Raw genomic sequence first — 22,222 nt, forward strand, 5'->3', positions numbered from 1 at the left:
AAGCAGTGGATGGGAGATGGGGAATGTGGGCTGATTTTTAAAATACGTTTCATTGAGAAGGGATGATAAGAGAAAGGGGAGCGGTGAAGGAGGTAATACTCAGGGGAAGAGGGCATGACAATGTGAGGTCACATTGCCATAAATGTGAGGTGTGTCATAAATGTGAGATGTTGGAAAGAGATGGAGGATAATAGAAATAACCCAGTCCAAGAGAAAAAGAAATGAGTGGGATTAAGAGGACTCATAGGTGAACTGGCTTGGACAGGAAGGGGACACTTATTTTCTGAATGGTGAAAGTAAGTATGTAGGTGTCAAGTTCACGTCTAAGCCAAATGCCCTGCTTGGGGTCAGATTCCAGCCCATGCTAAGGTCTGAAGGGAGTGGGTGGATGAGCAGATAGCTGAAAGAACACTCAGGGGGTCATAAGCAGGTGAAATGTAGTTTTATTCAGCAGCTCTCTCATCATCAGCTTACTCACACTAGCTCTTTCATACTGCCCACCTTGTCTTGGCTGTCTGCTCTGGCTCAGCGGCTGGCTCCCACACACACCGCTGCATGGCCGGCTCTCCCCTGCCTTCAGGGTCAGCAGTTTTCTTTCTCTGGGCATGAGCCGAGCTGGGCTGTGCCCTGGCTCCCCCCGTCCGCCTGCAAAATGGACAGCTTTGGCTCTCTCTCTTTCTCTGGGTACCAGCGCAAGCACATGTACAGTGTCAGCAGGGCAATTATACCTTTAACAGACAATAGTGGCTTACAGCCAAGTGGTGGCCTTCCCATGTTATGGCTACATGCCTGTGATAACAAGTGGAGTTGTACACCTGTGCTCTAAACTCCCTGAGTCACACAAAATGTAAACATCCTACCTCAGCCTATCCTTGACCAAAGTGCAGCCATGTTCCTTACAGGAGGCAAATTCATAGAGGTGTAGGGACAGCAGGAAATGGAGGTAGTTCATGTTCAAGGACCTCAGTTTTCTTACTGAAGTAGGAGCAAGGTCAAGGGGAATGATAAGGTGGGCATTGATAGGAGGCATAATCAGGAGGCTTTGGGGCTGAACCTCACCAAGAACACATACGAGGGTCATCAAGTTTTGACATGATCTTTAGGAGCCACATTGTTTACATGGTAGCATTGTCATGCACCAGCATCCAGGAGCCCAGGGTGTGAGAGCGGTGGAGGCAGATTGTAGGAATGCTAGTGTTGGGGCATTAAGAGCAACCATGACAGAAAAACAGGGTTGTGAGAGATTTGTGGGAATTGTTGAGAAGTGGCCCAGGTGCCTTATGGTCTGCACTAAATGAGGAAGTACAGGGGCCAGAAAAGGGCCAATCGTGGGAAAAAATGAAGGGGCAGAAAATGAAGGAATTAGAGTCATAGCAGGCTTAGTGGCAGGAAAGGCAGGACAACTTCTTACATCTCCTCTTAAACCTGCCCCAATCTGGCTTCCATTTCAGCTTCTGCCATGAAGCAGCTCTGGTCAAAATCATCCACCTCTCCTGTTGTTAAATCCTAAAACGCTTGCCTATGCTCAACTTACTCAACCTAGCAGCATCATTCAATATGGCTGCTCACTCCCTCCTTGTAAACACGTTCATGTTACCTCTGTAAAATCAGAGTCCACTCTTTCTTCTCTATGACTACCTGCCTGCCCCATCTTGGTCATCTTTTTGAATCTTCTTTGATACCTCTATGATCACTAGATCTTGGGATGCACCAAGGCTTAATTCTGGACTTTCTATTCCTTGACAACTGCCTTTCCCTACATTATCATTCAGAACAAGGCGTTAGGGATTCTTTGCATACTCATACCCTTACATTTTAATGCAGCACAAATTATTAATACTTCCTTGGGCTATAAATTCATGTATCCAATTGCCTACCTGACATCTCTACTTCAGTGTAGAGAAGGACCTGTCCAGAACAGAACTCCATTTCCAACCTCCATGTGTTCCTAACAGTAGTTGGAAAAAATCTTTTAAATTCTTTATTAAACAGTATAATTAGAGTTAGAGTTAACAATATGTTTGTTTTACTTTAAATCCTCCAGGTTTAGCTTATGTAGGATAAATGCCTTTTTAAAAATTGGTTCCAATTAGGTCTTAAGCACAGCTTGTGTGGGTCTCTTTAACAGCAGCTCCAGGCTCTTTTCCATCTTTCTGCACTCACTCACTCACCTCTTTCTGGAATGAAGGAGGCTAGCTAGAGAGATGAAGGAATGCCTACCCCTGGTAATCTGAATGTTTCCACTCCAACTGTCATGATATTATAGTGTATTATACTATGAGCTCTCTGCTTCTTTTGGCGTGTGTGTGTGTGTTGTGTTACTTCTGATATAAAGCACACCTGTTGCTTTCTTTTCTAATCTGGTATTTTGCATTATTATTACCTAAAATTTAGTCTCTGAATTTGGTGGGGTTATAGTCAGAGACAAGAGACTATAAGGACGATGGGATTATTTCCTGATCAGGTATACTTTTTTTTTTTTAATATTATCCTGTAAGTTCTAGGGTATATGTGCACAACGTGCAGGTTTGTTACATATGTATACATGTGCCACCCATTAACTCGTCATTTACATTAGGTATATCTCCTAATACTATCCCTCCCCCTCCCCCAACCCCACGACAGGCCCCAGTGTGTGATGTCCCCCTTACTGTGTCCAAGTGTTCTCATTGCTCAATTCTCACCTATGAGTGAGAACATGTGGTGTTTGGTTTTCTGTCCTTGCTACAGTTTGCTCAGAATGATGGTTTCCAGCTTCATCCATGTCCCTACAAAGGACATGAACTCATCGTTTTTTATGGCTGCATAGTATTCCATGGTGTATATGTGCCACATTTTCTTAATCCAGTCTGATCAGGTATCCTTAACTGACATTAAATAATTCTATGACTTCTGACTTCAGAAACACAAAACTGTATTAGATTCGTATGTTTACCAAATTTGCTAAGTGCCTACTAGATACCAGGTACTAGACATGCTTGATTTTATCAAGAAATAATTAAACATATGAACTTAGATACCAAGAAAATCTAAAGTATATTTAAAAACAATTTGCTTTTTATATTTTGAGGAAATATATTAAAAAAAAAACAACTGTGGCTTCCCAAGTAAATGCCTGTGGAAAAACTAGAAATGATTTATCAGCAAGTAAGCTGGGAAACCCACAGAAAAGGGCAACTCAAAGCTATTCATGTATTTTTTAATGTTTAGTGATTTAGAAAATATTCAAAGTTAGGGTATACTTTTTATTAACTGATTATTTTGTATTGTTTAGTCCTCGTTTGTTTCATGTTTTCATATATTTTCTTGTATTTTTTGGTCATTGTTATCAGATGGTTAAAAAATTGCATTTTTTTCTTTTTTTCTCAGCTGGCCCTGGTTAATTGTTTAATAGAATTTAAAAGGTTACATAAAGAGGAAGTATTGGCTGGGTGCAGTGTCTCACGGCTATAATCTCAGCACTTTGGGAGGCGGAGGCAGGTGGATCACCTGAGGTCAGGAGTTCAAGACCAACCTGGCCAGCATGGTGAAACTCCATCTCTACTAAAAATACAAAAAAATACAAAAAAAAAAAAAAAAAAAAAGCCAGGCATGGTGGCAGGCACCTGTAATCTCAGCTACTTGGGAGGCTGAAGCAGGAGAATTGCTTGAACCTGAGAGGCAGGGGTTGCAGTGAGCTGAGTTTGCGCCATTGCACTGTAGCCTGGGAAACAAGAGTGAAACTCCATTTCAAAAAAAAAAAAAAAAAAAAGGAAGTATTTTCCTCTCTTATCCTGTTTGTGATCTAATATCTATGTCAGAATTTCTGTGTAAGAAAAATAAACATTTTAAAAATGAATAGATAACAGATTGGCTCATTCTTTGAATCATCATGAGAGGACAAAATTCAGAAATAAAAGACTGAGTTGACCTATTTACATATGAATAAGTTGGATGAGAATGAATCAAAGGGACATCATTATCAGAACTCTCTTGGGAGTCTGCGCTGTTGATAAAATGTGTGTGAGAAAAGCCAGAATTCTGAGTGGAACTGGCTCTTTATGAAGTTTATAAGTACAAGTCTTGAAAAGCTAAATTAACTAGTTTTATACTGAGTCATAAAATAAAGATGAAGTTATTCATATTAGTAAAGTAAATTTAAACTCAACTTAAATTCTTTAAAAATATTATGAGTACATTGATACTACCAAACTGTTATGCCCTTGGGCAGGGGGCTAAAATTTTGAAGGCATCAGTACTCTCAGTATTCCTATTGTTTGAATGGTTGAAATAGCTTCTTGACATGGTAATTTTAGGTGTGTGAGACTCATTCCAGTATGAAGTGTATGAAAATGTTAGAACTATATTACTTACGATTGCCAAGATAAATTCATGTGTGGGTGATCACCTAAATGTCAGTAAAATATGCTGGCCAAGTGTAATTATTTCTACTTTGGTAGCATTTTACTATAAAAAGTGGTCAAATAAATCACTGCCTACAGTTCTCATTGACACTTTGGGGGAAAAAAGACAAATCTCTTTATTGCTATTGATACTCTACTTCTTTGGATGAAATAGTTCCAACACTACCAAGTACTCTGAGATATAAATTCTGAGAAAATCTTATTAGTTCATTTAAAGATCAATCCATTTTTCAAATTTATAGAGTACCATATGTTTAACAACAGATTTAGAACAAAATAAATAAGCCTTAACCACCAAGCAAATCTTCATATATTGTTACTTAAAATCTGAGAAATAGTTACCTCATCCTTTTATTCTACTTTCTTGTTTGGCCCACTGTCAGTGTACAGATTTAGCTATACTTCTTGAGCTGAGATTAGAATTTAAAATTTTAAATTGAACTTACAGGTATCATAAATATATTCTTATTTTTTAAAGTTAAAACTGTTCCTATGAATCTAAGTTTCCATTGACCCCAATCTCATTTCTCTTTTCTTTTCTTTCTTTCTTGTTTTTTTTTTTTTTTAGACAGAGTCTCGCTCTGTCACCCAGGCTGGAGTGCAGTGGCGCCATCTCAGTTCACTGCAACCTCTGCCTCCCGGGTCCAAGCAATTCTGCTGCCTCAGCCTCCCGAGTAGCTGAGACTACAGGCATGTGCCACCACATCTGGCTAATTTTTGTATTTTTAGTAGAGATGGGGTTTCACAATGTTGTCCAGGCTGGTCTCGAACTCCTGATCTGGTAATCCGCCTGCCTCGGCCTCCCGAAATGCTGGGATTACAGGCGTGAGCCACTGCACCTGGCCCATTTCTCGTTTCAGAGATAACCACATGCAATTTGTTGTATAAGAAATTACCACAAATTTAGCAGCTTCAAACAGCACCTACTTATGATCTCAGTGCTGGAGGTCAGACATTCTGGTGGGCCTGGCTGATTTCCCTGCTCACGGGCTCACAAGGCTGAAATTAAGGTTCTCAGCAGGGTCTGGGGTCCTCCTCCAACCTCAGAATCTTAGCAGAATTCATTTCCTTCATGTGTTTTCCATGTGGCTCCTTTCATCTTCAAGCCAGCGAGGTTCGAATCTTTCACCGGCTTTACATGTTCCCCATCTTCTGCATTTCTTCAAATTCCTCTTCTGCCTTCAGCAGGGAAAAAGCTCCGCTTTTAAAGGCTCGTATGATGACATTCGGCCTACTTGAATAATCCAGGATAATCTCACTATTTTTAAGTTGACATGTTGGTAACCTAAATGAAATCTTTTGTCATATAACTCGTGGTAGTGACACCCAGGATGAAGGCTGGAAGCCAGAAACCTGCCTACCCAACTCTGGCTGTCAGTTTGGTGCTTTTATATTTATTCATATTTTGGAGTCAAATATGCAGCTATTTTTTATGAATTGCTAATGGATACTTAACAAGAATGTTGTCTTCACTGTTTTCTGAATTTTATATATATGTTAGATGTAACTTACTAATTGTTATTTAAATTGTTTGAATGTTGACTTCCCCCATATATAGTTTATTTCTAAATTCAATACCTAATGTTATACTAATATGACATGGATATTATGAATACAGATATATCTGTCAAAATGAAATATAAAAGGAAAACATAAATCTAATAGGACTAAACATATTTTCTACATTTAGTAAAAAATAACGATGACATCTTTTCTTCTATGATGCAGAAGAATATTTTTTCTCTTTCCATCTCCCTTTCTAATAATACTTTTCTGAACTGCTTGCAGCCTTTAGGATATTCCCCTTTTCTTTTATGTGGTGGTAAAACTGAATATAGCCAAATGTAAAATTCACCCTGACTTGCAGCTCTGCTCTTCTCAAGCCCACATTACACTGGTTTCTAGTGTCAGTCCAATGGGATGACATTAACCCAGATATCCTCTCAACAAAAGTGTTTGAGCATAGAATAGTTAAGATTTTACTTACCAGCAACAGCAAGTTTTTAGACTTGTAGGCTTTGTTTTTATCTATTTGCTTTAGACTGACACTATGCATTTCCTACTACTAGTTTGTATGTGTCTCTTGTGTCTCCTGTGCTTTTTTCATTAGAGACGTTGGGGCCAAGCTGCTTGGAGCATAGGTATTCCTAAGTTGTCTTCATTGTGAATACCACCTTTAAACATTTTGAAGTACCTATTTGTCTTTGTAATTTTTTTGATCTTTTAAGTTTTTGGTGGCCCGGTGCAGTGGCTCACACCTGTAATCCCAGCACTTTGGGAGGCTGAGGTGGGCGGATCATGAGTTCAGGAGTTTGAGACTAGCCTGGACAACATTGTGAAACCCCGTCTCTACTAAAAATGCAAAAATTAGATAGGCGTGGTGGCATGTGCCTGTAGTCCCAGCTACTCAGGAGGCTGACGCAGGAGAATCGCTTGAAAGCGGGAAGTGGAGGTTGCAGTGAGCTGAAATTGTGCCATTGCCATTGCACTCCAGCCTGGGTGACAGAGCGAGACTCTGTCTCAAAAAAAAGAGAAGTTTTTGGCTCTGATTTTCATAGCATCTCTTAATAACATCATGATCTTTCTTTCTCTTTTTGTCTCCTTTCCCCTATTTCTTGCCTCTTTTTGGTTTTATTTGGGTTTCATTTCTTTTTTTTTTTTTTTTTTGAGACAGAGTCTCGCTCTGTGGCCAGCCTGGAGTGCAGTGGCGCGATCTTGGCTCACTGCAACCTCCGTGTCCCGGGTTCAAGTGATTCTTCTGCTTCAGCCTCCCGAGTAGCTGGGACTACAGGCACCACCACCACACCCAGCTAATTTTTGTATTTTTAGTAGAGACAGGGTTTTACTATATTGGCCAAGCTGGTCTTGAACTCCTGATCCCGTGATCCTCCCGCCTCAGCTTCCCAAAGTGCTGGGATTACAGACGTGAGCCACCACGCACAGCCGGGTTTCATTTCTTACCCCTCTTTTTTATGGCCAACCTTTTCAGTTCTGTTTAGATTAAAAAAAATACATATATATATATACTGTTTTTGTTTAGTGATCAATTATTTCTTAAATTGTTGAGTTTAGCTCATTTACAGTTGCTGATATGATAGATATACTTGGTCTTAGTTCTCTTATGTTACATTCATATATTTTCTGGTTTTATACATGTTAAAAAGCATTTTACAATGAGATCTCTGCTTCCTTCTGTTTTTGGTGTGTGCGTGTGTGTGTGTGTGTGTGTGCGCACATGTGTGAATTGTATAGCAGTTCTGATATTATAAGATTTATATTTCTGTGGTTTCATTCTAGAGGCCATTACACTTTAAATTCCTCACAAAATGTTTGGCTATAGATTGTTCTGTTCTTTGGCAACATTTTTATTTATTTATTTTTGTTGTTACTCATCTGATAATGAGTTTTACTCTCCCCTTCTCTCTCATTTATTGCATTGTCACATTGTTTCCCTGCCCGTTCCTTTTATTTATTTTGCTTGCTTTTGAATAAGTTGGGCTTTCCTGGACCACCCAAGGAAAGCAAGTTTCCTGTGGGGTATTAGACTAGAGCAGAATTTCATTCCTGATGCTTTTCTTTTCCTCTGCGTTGGAAATTATGACTTATTTGTAGCCATATGTCACCTGGTTTTTGAAACAAAGCTGTGTCCTATGGAGCTTGTTTCAGCAGCTTAGCTTAACCAGTTTCTCACAACTGTGTCGCCAAAAAAGGGATACACCTTTTGCCCTGAACATCTGTCTTGCGTTTTTGGAAGTGTCGTGTTTCTCGTGCTCTCTGAGCTATGCTGCCCTCTGCATTGCTCTGGTTCTAGCTCAGGATTGTTTTTTCCCAGTCCTTACAAGAAGAAATGAAGATGCTTGCTGATTTATGGGCTCTGCTTATATTGGGAATTTGGGCAGGGGAAGGGAAGGCCTCTGGAAGTTTAAAAATTTTGGATATTAGTGCATTGTATGTGTTACATTTTGCAAACACTTTCTTCCAGACTAGGCTTTTCTTTTGTAGTAGAGATTAAAGTTTTTATGTAGGCAGATTTATCCATTTTTTTCCCTTTATTGCTCCTCTGCTTTGCATCTTATTTAAGAAAGGTTCCCACCTCCCTTTAAGGTTATAAACAATTCTGTTTTTTTCCACACTACCTGAATTTTGTTTTTCACATTGAGTCCTTTAGTGCATTGAGGATTGATGTCTGTTATTAATGTGATGCAGAGATCTAACCTTACTTTTTTTAAAGAAAAATTTATAGCCAATTGTTCCAACACAGCATGGGCAAATTGAATAGTATATCCTTTCCCACTGCTTTGAAATGCCACCTTTTAGTATTTTCAGCTCTAAATAACTGGGATTGTTTCTGAATACTTTGTTTTGTTTCACTGATCTATTTATCATCTCTGGAACCTTTACTCACACTGTTTAATTTCCTACAGTGCTGTATAATACCAAGCAAGCATTAATTTCTTCTTTTTCAAGATTTCTTTGCTATTCATGTTGCTTTTCTCTTTTACGTGACTTTTAGGATCAGGTTTTCAAGTTCTGTGAAGTTCTAAAAAATTAAAGTATTAATTGAACTTTCATTGAATATATAAATTAAGGAAAATTACCAGCAATACTGGCATTAAGTTTCCTTATATAAGAATGGATTTCTCTCTCCACTTAGTTTCAGGATGTTTATCTGGATCATGCACTTCTCTTGAAAGATTTATTTATAAGTGCTTTACAGTTTTTTAATAAGGCTTTTGTGAATGCAGTTTATTGTGATATTGTTCATTTGGCTGGTCTGAGTATGGAGGGAAGCTATTGGTTTTTCTCTTCGTTAATCTTATGTGCGACCATTTTATGACCTGCACCTCACTCATGCTATTCTTCACAGCTGCAGTATTTCCCTGCCACTTCGCTATAACTTCCTCATTCTTCAAGGGTTAGTTGAAAACCTAGCTGCCTTCATAAATGTCTTTCCTGAATACTCCTTTCCTTAAAAATTTTCCTTTGCTCTGAAAATAAACTTGCAGTCTATTTACACAGGTAAGGCATTTGTGCTATGTTTCCTGTTCCATCGATGTCTTATTTTCTCCCCAGATTATAAACTGCATAAGGACTATGGCGAAGTTTCAAAATTATTCTTTTAGCACAAATGACTTAATTATGAGATTGTAATTTTCAGTAAACATTTGATTTACTAACCATTCTAGTAACCACTTGATCTAGTTATTCCATAGACTGGAATTATTTTAGCATGTTAATTATCATATTAGTTAGTTCTAATAATTCTAAAAAGATTTATAAGAAACATTGGCTTTTTGACAGAATCTGCTTTTGCGGGTTCTTTTTTTTTTTTTTTTTTTTTTTTTTTTTTTTTTTCTGAACCAATTGATGATGACAACTGAGAATCATTCTTCTGCTTAGAAAGTTACTTTTCCAGAAAGAATTTGAAATGAGAGCAAAAATCTGAGAAGGCCGTCTTCTAATCACACATTGCAATCCACAAAGAATGAACAAGACTCATGGACTGGAAGGTGTTCAATTTTGCATGCAGTTTCATTGGGCCTGGGTATACTATACCCTGGAGCGTTTGTCATCACAAGCAGAGGAGGTTTATGAGCCTGGGACCCAGGGGGTCAGATATGGTGTGCTGCTGCATTGCCTATTACTGTTATTTACATTCACACTGGAACTGAATTGGTTTCTTGTTTCTTTTCATTTAATAATGTTTACATTGTGGAAATAAGCCGGCAATAAAATTTCTTGGTCATTTTTAATCTAGCCAGTGAATTCTGCTTTCTCTGGAAATAGAAGTGTTGCTTGGTTGATTTTGCAGCCTTCTTTTCTCCTTCCTCCTGCCACCCCATCCCTCGCCCCAATCTTCCAATTAGGTTCTAGATGCTTATCTGTTTACCTGCGTCACCTGCACAGCCGGCTGCTTCCAGGAGCCTGGATATTTGTATTTGCCTCACTTTATATTACACTTGGGGGATTAATTACCAAGCACAAGCCTATAAAGAATCTGGAAGAATATAAAATGCTTTGGTGCAGGTTTAGTAGAAAGGAAGTTTGAATCAGCTTCCAGTCATTAAAATGGTGGGGTTAGAAATCACACTTTATATGAGACTGTAAGTGGCCTGAAGATCAGGTGTCTTTATTTTCTTGTGCAGGGATCACAAATATCTTGTTCTGGTTCAGTTTACAGGTATAAGGAATGTATAATTAAATCCTTCAAATTAGGATTCATGTGTATGTGTAAATGTATCACCTTAAAACACAATTCATGACCTAATTTTTAGAGTCCGGAACATGAACCTGTAGTCTTAGTACAAGCATGAGCTAATAGCAAACTACTGGGAGGCAGGTGTGTCAAGGACTTGATGAAGAGTCACTGAGGGCACCTGGCACATTCTTCCCAGGGGCCATCAAAGATAGAGTAGACTGTCATTCATGCGGAAAGACGAAAAGAAAACAAATATCTCCTGAATGTATCTTCCAACCGTGTGTTAATGATTAGAAAACCCTCCTTTCACTTAGGTAATCTCTACAGATATACCTTCAAATAACCCCACAGTAGCTGTGGGGGTTCGTAGATAATTGAAAATTTTTGTATAACATTTTCATTTTAGAATCTGACTCTTGTTTGAGTTTTATGCCCTGATTTGAAAAGCACACAGAAGTTGGGGCCTGATATTAGCATATTCTTGAGTGCTCATTTTGGGCCTTGTAACTGAGATTTACAAATATTCCTTTTCAGCTAGGCAGCAAGGAGCATATGACGCTGGAAGTGTAGTTTTGAAAGGAAGAAGAATTCCCACACAATACGTGATGAGAGGGCTGAACAATTTCCATCTCAAGCAGGGAATTTTACATTCTAGTCAGGTTAAATGGAAACCAAAACAAATGAGGGCATGGAGCACACAGGTTAATGAATAATTCTCTTCTATCAGAACTCCTGGCACAACCCTGGTATTGAACCGCACAATACTTTGCCACGTAACTTTTCCTCTTAATTGTCATGACTTATTTTTTTTTCAAGGCTGGTTCAACCTCATGCTGCTAGTTCTAGGATACCCCTGCCTGGAGGCTGCTATCGCACTCATCTCAACCATATATATAAATATGGAGATTTATGTGGAGAAACAGTCCTTTCTCACAAATGGTGGACTAGTTAAGGTGGGGTGTGGAAGAACAAAGATTTCTTTCTTTAGTTATTTTAACTTTTATTTTAGGTTCAGGGGTACATGTTGGGAAAAAGCTGAGTGTTGGGAGGGAAACTGAGGCAGGGCTTGCATAATGTCCTCTGGAATGTGTCTAGACTTGCTGGCTCCTTGCTCCTAGGTTCCTAGGTTCCTAGATTCCTATTCCCATTATCTTAAGTATCAGAACATGTTCCATATAAATGCTAAACCATCACAGCTGTAAATCATGTGCTTAATGCAACATGTCCTTTTTGACCTCCGCATTCTCACCACCTGTTTCTCTGTTGGATTATCAATAAATAACGTGGGCTCCCAGAGCTTGGGGCCTTCGCAGCCTCCGTACACTAGCGATGGCCCCCTGGTGTCCCACCTTTTCTCTCTCACTATCTTTTTCTCAGTCCTTTGACTCTGCCAGACTTTGTCACTCCCACAACCTGGTGTTGGGTCTGATCACCACAACAGGTACATGTGAAGGTTTGTTACATAGGTAAACTTGTGTCACGGGAGTTTGTTGTACAGATTATTTAATCACCCAGACATTAAGCCTAGTACCCAATAGTTATCTTTTCTGCTCCTTTCCCTCCTCCACCCTCCACCTTTAAGTAGACTCCAGTGTCTCTTGTTTCCATCTCTGTGTTCATAAGTTCTTATCATTTAGCTCTTGTTTGTAAGTGGGAACATGCGGTATTTGGTTTTCTGTTTTTGCGTTAGTTTGCTAAGGATAACGGCCTCTAGCTCCATCCATGTTCCCACAAAAGACATGATCTTATTCTTTTTTATGGCTGCATAGTATTTCGTGGTGTATATGTACCACATTTTCTTGATCCAGTCTGTCATTGATGGGCATTTAGGGTGATTCCATGTCTTTGCTATTGTGAATAGTGCTGCAGTGAACATACATGTGCATGTGTCTTTATGGTAGAATGATTTATATTCCTCTGGGTATATACCCAGTTTTGGGATTCTCGGGTTCAGTGGTTGTTCTGCTTTTAGGTCTTTGAGGAATCACCATGCTGCTTTCCACAATGATTGAACTAGTTTACACTCCCACCAATGGTGTGTGTTACCTTTTCTCTGCAATGTCACCAGCATCTGTTATTTTTTGTCTTTTAATAGTAGCCGTTCTGACTGGCGTGAGATGGTATCTCATTATGGTTTTGATTTGCATTTCTGTAATGATCAAAGATATTGAGCTTTTCTTTATATGTTTATGAGCCACATAAATGTCTTTTGAAAAGTGTCTGTCATGTCCTTTTCCCACTTTTTAATGGAGTTGTTTTTCTCTTGTATATTAGGAACAAATAATTCTTGTCCTAAATTGGAAACCATAAATCTGAGTATCTTCAAGCAGGAGTGAAAACATCATGGCTAAATCCTCATATCACTGATATCTGCGGGAGTTCCCAATCTGGCTGAACCACTGGAGAGAAGACGATTCCCTTGAGAAATAGCCAGCACTGTCTGCCAGTTAGATGGGGAAAGTTACAGGTACAAAATGGCTTTCCTCTTGTTCTTTAAATCAATTCTGAGCTTTGATCTAGGCCCTGCTGTCAGAGACTTTGTTAATAGCCCAAAGGAAAGCCCTATATTTGGCTAGAATAAAAATGAAGCTTCCTGGTGAGGATGGAGAGTTCTGTGTTTCCATTAAGCACCTGGTGATCTGTTCCCTTTCAACTTAGCTCTCTGACTACTATTTCTGGAAACCAGAACCATTTCAGTGGGGTTCTAAGCTGTCAGGATGGCTATACTACTTTCATCTTCCTGAACCACTTCTCTAGGTGGGAGCTGGTAGAAACCTGAGGAGAAAACCCATTCTTTCCCTGTTAGATATAAAATTCATCTACCACCTTGTACTAAATTTGACATGTAAGAGCAATAGGTGATGGTCTGATACTCAGTGAAATAAATGATGGATTACAAAGTGATGGCAGTGTCCTCTCTGCACTAGACTGTGAACACCTAGTTAATACCATGTGTTTTGACCTATGTACTCCCCAATGTCTAACACAGAGCAAGCACTCAATAAATGAGTTTATCAATACAGAAGTCCTCAGAGAAAAAAGTAAATAATTATGTTATGTACAAAGCCAGCATAGTAAGTGTGATTTTAATGGAAAAGACGTAGTACACATTTAGAAGTTTAAGCCTTACATCTCCAGTAATAATAAACTAGAAAAGAAAATGGACATTTTAGCCCTCATAGCATATATAAAAGTTAAGCTCTATTAGAGTTTTTGCAAGATAAGTGTGGTTGTACATGAAGACCACCTAAATGAGAGCAAGCAGGGATTATTTATGCAGTGCTTGCTCCAGCGGGGGAGTCAGCCACCATCACTTGCATTTGACAGAGAGTCAAAGGCAGGCAGGTGAGGGGAAAGCTTTGTAGTGTGCAAAGGAAGGCTCCAGGAATGCCCTGATTGGAGGCTGTTGGCACCAGGAAGCTGGAGGAGGGGGTATCCTATGTGATTGGTTAGGGGTGCATATTTGGCTTTCTCTGATTGTTTCTAAGTTGGATGTGGGGCCAAAAATTAGGGAAGCTGTGGCCGGGCACGGTGGTTCACACCTGTAATCCCAGCACTTTGGGAGGCTGAGGTGGGCGGATCACGAGGTCAGGAGATCGAGACCATCCTGGCTAACACAGTGAAACCCCATTTCTACCAAAAATACAAAAAATTAGCTGGCCATGGTGGTGGGCGCCTGTAGTCCCAGCTACTTGGGAAACTGAGGCAGGAGAATGGTGTGAACCTGGGAGGCGGAGCTTGCAGTGAGCCGAGTTGGTGCCACTGCACTCCAGCCTGGTCAACAGAGCAAGATTCCGTCTTAAAAAAAAAAAAAATGAGGGAAGCTGTTAGTTATTAATGAAGGCCTGGCCCTGTGCAGCTGTTACAGGGGCTATTGTTTGGCTTCCTGGACTGGTTGCTAGAGATAGCAGTTTGACTTTCTGCAAATCTGACTTGTAAGGAGTAGGTTGACTTTCTGGGCTGGCTCCTGCCGATTGTGGGTCAGAGTTCTGTATTTATATGTGGTGTGGTCATTGTCTGTTTCTATATTCAGTCTCCCATTGTTTTGAGGATAGCAGTACTAATAGTCAAAATATTTAAAGATAGCCCAGCACGGTGGCTTACCCCTATGTATACTTTGGGAGGCCAAGGTGGGCAGATCGCTTGAGCCCAGGAGTTCAAGACCAGCCTGGGCAACACGACAAACCTTGGTCTCTACTAAAAGTGCAAAAAATTAGCCAGGCATGGAGGCACACATCTGTGGTCCTAGCTACTCAGGAGGCTGAGGTGGGAGGATTGCCTGAGCCCAGGAGGTAGAGGGTGCAGGGAGCCAAGATCATGCCACTATACTCCAGTCTGGGCAACAAAGTGAGACCCTGTCTTAAAAAAAAAAAAAATTTAAACACTCACGGAAAACCCTTTATATTATAGGTGAAAACTTAGCCAAAGGTTTGTTAATACATAAAAAAGATTTTCTTTATGTTGACAATAGTCTGAACATTCTTGAAATGGAGTGGTTCTGACCTTAATTTGTAGGAGCTGTTTAGGCCATAATTAGAAATGTTCAACTGAGAGACAATTTTCCAAAGAGACAGTGAAGGAGTCCAATTAATTTAGCTTCGCAATTGGAACAAAAGTTATTCCTGAGGACAACAGGGATGATAAATTATTTTGGAGCAAAATGTGGAGGGATGCAAGAAGTAAGGATAAAAACATCCTGGAAAAGGAAGGCAGGAGAAATGCAGGTGCCAGAGTTTACTGCAAAATGAATGGATGCCTGAAAGGTTAGGTGTGCTATCAGCTCAGACACAGAGTGGAATTAAAAAAGACCAATGGAAAATTACAGCAGCACAAGAAATAATTACAAGGAGAAGCAGTGATGAGATTAAAAAGTGTGTAACAAGAAAATAGCTTGAAGTCTGAGGCAAATCATAAAGCAGATACTTTATCAAGTAAAATGCTAAAATGATAGTATGCTTTGTAAAAATAGAGGTTTTTGATTCTGGTGGTTTGACTAAAAATTGAGTGCTTTTTATTATAAAATAGATGAGTTTTTTTTTTTTTTGGTGAGAGCTTTTAAAGAGCAAGGTGACTACAGGTTCAATAATAAACTGGCATTAAAATAATAAAGGAGGAACACAGAAAGTAAACCTGTGGCTTATGGTACTTTAAATTTTGATCCATAAAAATCAACATTATCAATTTATGCTATCGTCATTTTGTGACTCTTAGTTGCTTTTGTAAAATTTTTGGATTTAAAAAAGTTAGCTTGATAATATATTTTCATACCCAGTTTATTTAAGTACTGACTTTAAAAGAGAATATATTTATTTTTAATAAGACAGGCTATGAATAAATAACAAAATACAATATCATTTTCACTGAAAACTCATTTCTCTCCAATATATCCAAGAGAGCAGTGCAAGGAAAAGCAAGCTCAGATATTAATTTATTCATTTTAAATTTTATAATTCTTAAAGGAAATTTGGAAAGTGCAAATAGAGAAATATTAATAATTCCATTATTCAATAAAATCTGATTTTAGAAGTTGTGTTTTAAGTTTCCTTCCAGTATTTTTTTATTAAGTATAATTATTTTTTAAATGTAGTTTTAAAATTTTATTTTCTTTACTAAGTAATTGTGACACTTATAATTTAGGAAAAAGACCTCACACAATTCACTTGCATTTCTTGCCTGGAAGGAGAAATTGGCTACCTTCACTTTGCTAAGTATTCTTTTTTTTTTTTCTTTATGTGTTTGCATGTATATTTTTTCTTTTTTTAAAAGCTTTTTATTATGCAAAATTTCAAACCCACACATGGATGGAGAGAATAATCTGATAAACTCCTGTGTTTCATCCTCTACTTCCACCACTAGACCTACTCACTGATTTGAGTTTGAATCTTGTGGTAAACTTCTGTGGGGAATAGGCATTTCTAGAGGAAATTCAATAACACAATAACAATAATAAGAAACAGCAATCATGGTGAGTTATTTTGCTTTAAATCTTGACAGAGGAGCCATTATGGAAGAAGGCATCAACCTGTCTATATTTTTAGGTTCCTTAATGTTGTTAATTCAGTCAGTTTTGGTAGTTTTAGGTGGTGATGCCCAACAGGACTTTTGTGATTAGGTGTTGTATTAGTCAGGGTTCTCCAGAGAAACAGAACCAAGAGGATACAGATATACAGATGTAGATATAGATGATATAGATAGATACAGATTGATGGATGGAGTGATAGGTAGGTAGGTAGGTAGGTAGGTAGGTAGAGAAAGAGGAGATTATGGGAATTGGTTCATGTGGTTATGGGGGCTGAGAAGTCCCATGATCTGCTGTTTGCAAGCTGGAGAACTAGGAAAATGAGTAGAGTAATTCAGTCCTAGTCCCAAGGTCTGAGAACCAGAAACTCCAGTGTCTGAGGGCAGAAGAAGATGGATGTGGCAGCTCAGGGAAAAAGAGAATCCAACCTTCCTCTGCCTTATTGTTCTATTCAGGCCCACACTGGTTTGGATGCTGCCCACCCATACTGGCAGGGATGGATCTTTTTTACTCAGTCCGCTGATTCTAATGCTAGTCTTGTCCAGAAACTCCCTCACAGATACACCTGGAAATCATGTTTTACCAGCTATCTGGGTACCCCTTAGCTCAGTTAAATGACACATAAAATTGTGGGTGTTTTATCAAAACCCCCTCATCTCATGCATTCCTTTTAAAGTTTTTCTTTTATTCCTAACTTTAATTTTTCTGTTCTTGAGTTCTCAGTTTTGATTCTTTCTTGGTTGGAGTTGATTTTTCAGGATTTTGTGAAAGGAATGATCATTAAATACAGTGCATGTTGTCCTATTGTCTTATGGTATTTAGTATAGAAAAAAAGATACAAATAGGAAAACATTTTTTTTCTCTTTAGGTAACCTCTTTTATTTATTTTTGCCTATGCTGTGGATTTTTAAAATATCCTTGCCATTAAAATTATTGTGGTTCATTTGTTTTGTTTGAATTGGCTTGGCCTGAAGTATGGTGACCCTTTTTGAATATTCTAGTTCTTAGAAGGCTCTGGGTCATAGGACCTTCCCATTTTCTCCCTGTCTATTAACTTATTTCTTCATCACAGAGATCTTATGCCTCCCTTCCCCAACTATAATCATGGCTGCCTTTTCTTCAGCCCTTTCTAGGTGCCAGAAGCAATGCTTTCCACACGTCATGGGATTATTTTGTGTTTGTCATCTGCATTCTAGATCCATTTTTTTTTCTATAGCAGCAGCTTAGCTGTATACTATTTCCAGTATCAACTTTTTTCCTAAATTTTTAATTGTGGTAAAATATTGATAACATAAAACTTAGCATAACCATTTTTTAAAGTGTATAGTTCAGTGGCATGAAGTAAATTTAAATTGTTGTATAACCATCACCACCATCCCCATATCTCCAGAATTCTTTTCATTTTGTAAAACTGAAACTCTATACCCATTCAGCAATAACTCCTCACTTCCCCAAGCCCCTGGCATCCACCATTCTACTCTCTGACTCTATGATTTTGATGACTCTAAGTAGCTCATTTAAGTGGAATTATACTGTATTTGTCTTGTGACTGGACTATTTCACTTAGGGTAATGTCCTCAAAGGTTCATCTATATTGCAGCACATGACAGAATTTTTGTTCTTTTTAAGGCTGCATAATATTCCATTGCATGGTGATATGGTTTGGCTGTGTCCCCACCCAAATCTCATCTTGAATTGTAGTTCCCATAATCTCCACATGTTGGGGTAGGGACCTGGTGGTAGGTAATTGAATCCTGGGGGTGGTTAGCCCCATGCTGCTGTTCTCGTGATAGTGAGTGAGTTCTCATGAGATCTGGTGGTTTTACAACAGGCTTGTCTCTCTTTTGCTAGGCACTTCTTGCTGCTGCCATGTGAAGAAGGACGTGTTTCCTTCCTCTTTTACCATGATTGAAAGTTTCCTGAGGCCTCCCTACCCATGCTGAACTGTGAGTCAATTAAAACTCTTTCCTGTCTAAATTACCCAGTTTTGAGTATGTCTTTATTAGCAGCATGAGAATGAACTGATACACATGTATATTCCCCAATTTGCTTATCCATTCATCCATTGATGGACACTTGAGTAGGTTACACATTTGGACTATTGTGAATAATGTTGTGAGTATTGGGGTACAGATATCTCTTTGAGATCCTGCTTTCTGTTCTTTCATGTATAGAGGGTTGCTAGGTTATATGGTAATCCTTTTTTTAAATTTCGAAGAACCACCATAGTGTTTTCTACAGTGACTATATTGTTTTATAATCCTAGCAGCAGTGCACAAGAGTTCCAATTACTCTATATTCTCACCAAAACTTGTTATTTTCTGGGTTGTTTTTGTTTGTTTGTTTTTTGTTTTGGATCATAGCCATTTTAATGGGTGTGAGGCTTTATCTAATCGTAGTTTTGATTTGCATTTTCCCAATGATTAGTGATATTGAGAATCTTTTCACGTGCTTATTGGCCATTTGTATATCTTTGGAGAAATGTCTTTTTAAGTCCTTTTCCCATTTTTCAATCAGATTGCTTTTGGTTGAGTTATAAAAATTCTTTATACTAAATATTAATCCCTTATTAGATATATGATTTCCAAATATTCTCTCCCATTCTGTGGGGTTGCTTTTTTACTCTGTTGATAGTGTCTTTTGAGTCACAAAATTTTAAACTTTCAGGAACTCCATTTTGTCTGTTTTTCTCTTTTGTTGTCTGTAGCTTTGGTATTATGTACAAGAAATCATTGCCAAATCCCAGTGCCAAATATAATGTCCTTTTCTATTTTAGAATCTATTTGCAATTCTTTCTTATTCTACCAATCTAATATCCTGTTGGCTTTTAGTTAATTATGGCCTATTGCTTAATTTTCCCCTCATGACATTTTACTCCTATTTCATAAAGAAGGTGATTTCTTGAGCATTTTTTAATTGTGTTAAAATAAACATAACAAAGCTTACCACTTTACTCAATACTAAGTAAAATAAGCCAGTCACAAAAGAACAAATATGATTCTACTTGTATGAGGTACCTATGAAATGAGAGAGTTCCCTGATTCCCCTCGCAGGATGTGTGACAGGGTGTGGCTTGCCTGCTAGGTCATCCCACAGCTCAAACCCCTACCAGGAGCATCCAGACAGGCAGGTGCAGAGGCCCAGGTGAGGGCTTTTGGGCTTCGGCCCCATGGCAGCATCTAGCGATGGGTGTCTGTGACTCCTGAAGCCCAAATGGGCGTGTGTTACCAAGCTCTTTCAGATTTGCCTTCTCTACCCAGCACTTCCCTGCCCCACTCCCGTATTACCTAGAGTAGTGAAATTCAAGGAGACAGAATGGCTGCCAAGGGTTGGGGATGAGGGAATAGGGAGTTATTGTTTCATGAGTATAGAGTTTCAGTTGAGAAAGATGAGAAAAGTTCTAGAGATGGATGGTGTTGATGGTTGCACAACAATGTAAATGTATCTGATCTTGAGTCTTTTAAAAAATACCAACCACTTGGCGGGCGCCTGTAATCCCAGCCTCTCGGGAGGCTGAGGGAGGAGAATGGCGTGAACCCGGGAGGTGGAGCTTGCAGTGAACCGAGATCAGGCCACTGCACTCCAGCCTGGGTGACAGAGCGAGACTCCATCTCAAAAAAAAAAAAAAAAAAAAAAAAAAAGGCCAATCACTTATAGATGTTTCTTCTCTTTTTGTTCTAAGTTATTTTTACATCTGTGTTCAGAATCTTTGGGATAATACCCCTTTTCTACATTTCTACATTGTTTTTTCTGTGAGCCCCACTAGTATTTCTCCCTTTTTACCTTTTCATTTACTTATTCTCACATTATAAGAGATGGATGACCTATACAGACTTGGCCTTTGGGGCTTTGGCCTCATTCAATATCAGCTTGGGTGCTGCTGAATACCCTTCAATCTAGAGCTGGGTGGTAGGTTGAGATGTGTATTTCCTAGCCCAGACCCCAGAATCTAGAAGAAGTTAAATCTGATATAACTTTGATAAATAAGACAGCATGTTCTTCTAACCCCATCTCCCGTTCTCTGACACTGAACATATATATGAAGTATATATAACATATACCGAGTATTTAAAATTTTAGAATAAAAATGTGCATTACTGCGCATCTTCCTGTCTTTCACTCTCTGGTTGAATTTTCTTGCATGGGTTATGCTTTCCAAGATCAAATTTATGATTGCTAGTTCTTCTTCCTCCCTTCCTTTCTCCAATTGTCATCCCAGTGTTGCAGTTTACAGTTAGATTGCTTTATCAGAATAGAAGTATTGATGGGGAGGGAAGAACAGGACACAGACACTAGTTTTTTAAAAAAAGCAAAACCTCCACGTGTGTGTGTGTGTGTGTGTGTGTGTGTGTATTTTTAAGTTCTGAGGTACATGTGCAGGATGTGCAGGTTTGTTGCATAGGTAAATGTGTGCCATGGTGGAAAACTTCCCAATATTAAAGCAGAGGTTATATACGAAAATGTCTGGAAGAGACAGAGAGGTAACAAATATGAGTGAAATTGCCTTGGTTGAGTTTATGGGGAGCTGAGGTTCCCAAATAGAGGAACAGTTGCTGCTTAGCTCTAACCATACTTGCCAGGTGTTTTGATTTTTAAAGAGAAGGAAGAAATCTAAATTTTTGTGAAACCACCCAATTGTTTGGACACTAAATAAGACTGAAATATAAGTATAAACATACAAATTACTATGTGTACCCAACAAAATCTGGTACCTAGGCAAAAAGGACAGCTGAATTGCATATAGTTTTCAGTCATAGTATGTCTGAAGAAGGGATTATTACCTAGGGAGAGAAAGAGTATTGTCACCTACTTTGGGATGATGAGTTTTTCTTAGTGTCAGTGTAATCATCAATGCCTAAATTTGTGAGGTGTTGAATTCCAGTTCCTGCTATTTCTTGTGCTTTTAACGATAAAAACAACAGAAACATCAAACATGTCTTTTTAAACCCATGAACAATTTCCTCATTTATCTCAGAACAAGTAAATAATATAAAATACTTGATAGTAGGAAATTTAGATTTAGGTTAAGTGAGACATTCCGAAATCTTTCAATATTTTTGTCGCTTCCAATAATGGATTTCATATCTGACTCATTTTCTGGCTCTGGCTTTGTACACTTGTGAATTTTCACCTTAGTTGTGCAACTTTCTGCTTTATTAAGAAATAGTGAAGTCAAAACAAACTAGATACTGTAGCCCACTTTTATTCTATTTCCTTCTTTACATGAACAGAATAGCCAAGTTTAGAGTAAGAGATTATGTCTTGTTCCTATGTTATTTTTAAGGTGTTTCTGCTGTAAATGGAAACAATGCCTCTAAGATCCCATTCCTTGTACCACATGATGCATCCTAGTCCTCTTTACAGGAATGTGTAACAAAAACAGTTTCATTTTTTCTCAGCTCCAAGCCACACATTGCGAGATGTATTCTTCAGCACTGGCTGTTGTAACAAAATACCACACACTGAATGGCTTAAACAACACATTTATTTTCTCCAGATTTGGAGGTAGAAGTTCAAGATTGAGGTGTTAGCAGGGCTGGTTTCTGGTGAGTGCTTTCTTCCTGGCGTGCAGAGGGCTGCCGACTTGCTATGTTCTCACGT

General features: G+C 38.7%; 1 long non-coding RNA gene across 1 annotated transcript in view; it reads left to right on the top strand.

Annotated features, from left to right (window-relative positions):
• LOC129019025 (uncharacterized) overlaps positions 1 to 20,236 on the top strand; it is a 35,460-nt gene extending 15,224 nt beyond the window's left edge. The window contains exons 2-3 of the long non-coding RNA XR_008495478.2: positions 12,877 to 13,069; positions 18,473 to 20,236. This is a non-coding gene — a long non-coding RNA (uncharacterized LOC129019025). The remainder of the gene's footprint in view (positions 1 to 12,876; positions 13,070 to 18,472) is intronic.
• The last annotated feature ends 1,986 nt before the right edge of the window (positions 20,237 to 22,222 follow it).

This window comes from Pongo pygmaeus, chromosome 17, assembly GCF_028885625.2.
Source record: "Pongo pygmaeus isolate AG05252 chromosome 17, NHGRI_mPonPyg2-v2.0_pri, whole genome shotgun sequence".
Classification (NCBI taxonomy): domain Eukaryota; kingdom Metazoa; phylum Chordata; class Mammalia; order Primates; family Hominidae; genus Pongo; species Pongo pygmaeus.